Genomic DNA, 1,256 nt, shown 5'->3' on the forward strand with positions numbered 1-1,256 from the left:
AACAATATCACAGGCAAGGTGTACATTCCTTGAGATATTGGGGGTAATATCATCCTTTCCTAACCTGAGTATTAGGAACAATATCACAGTGGGGGTGTACAACTTCTACGATATTGGGAGTAGTGTCATCCTCTCCACCCCTGTATATTAGGAAGAATATCACACTGGGGGTGTACACCCCCTGCGATATTGAGAATAATGTTATACTCTTCACACCTGGGTATTAGGAAGGAAGAACACCTACAAAGGGGGTGGACACTCCCTGTGATATTGGGAGTAATGTCATCCTCTCCTTCTCTGGATATTATGAACAAAATCACAGGGTGTGTGTACACTTTCTTTGATATTGAGATTAATATCATTCTCTCTTCCACTGGATATTAGAAGCAATATCACATGGGGAATGTACACTCCTGTGATATTGACAGTAATATAATTGTCTCCCCACCTGGAAATTATTAACAATATCACAAGTGGGGTGTACACCTTCTGTGATATGGGGAGTAATATCATCCTCTCTTTCCTAGATATTACGAACAATATCACAGAGGGGTGAACACTCCCTGCGGTATTGGGAATAATATCATCTTATTTCCCACTGGATGCTAAGAACAGTATCACAGGGAGGTGTACAACCCCTGAGATATTAAGAGTAATATCATCCTATTTTCTCCTGGATATTAAAAAAAAATCACACTGGGGTGTATACCCTTGCTATATTGAGATTAATATTGTCATCTCCCGCCCTGGATATTAGGAACAATATCACAAGGAGGGTTCACACCCCCTGCGATATTGGGAGTGATATCGTCCTCTTCCCTACTGGATATTAGGAACAATATCATGGAGGAGTGTACCGTCTTTGCAATATTGGAAGTAATATCATTCTCTTTCCCTCTGGACATTAGGAACAATATCACAGGGAAGGTGTACACCACCTGCACTATTGACAGTAATATTATTGTCTTCCCCACTGGATATTAGGAACAGCATCACAAGGGGTGTGTACACCTCCTGCGATATTGGGAATAATACCATTCTCTTCTCCTTTGATATTAGAAGCAATATCACAAGGGGGTGTGTACACGCTTTGCCGTATTGGGAGTAATATCATCCTATCCCCACCAAATATTAGGAACAATATCACAAAGGGGGTATACACCCCCTGTGATATTGGGAGTAATATAATCCTCCTCCCCCTGGATATTAGGAAAAATACCACAGGGTGTGTGTGTACTCTCCCAGTAATGTCAACC

This window comes from Pongo pygmaeus, chromosome 6, assembly GCF_028885625.2.
Source record: "Pongo pygmaeus isolate AG05252 chromosome 6, NHGRI_mPonPyg2-v2.0_pri, whole genome shotgun sequence".
Taxonomy (NCBI): Eukaryota; Metazoa; Chordata; class Mammalia; order Primates; family Hominidae; genus Pongo; species Pongo pygmaeus.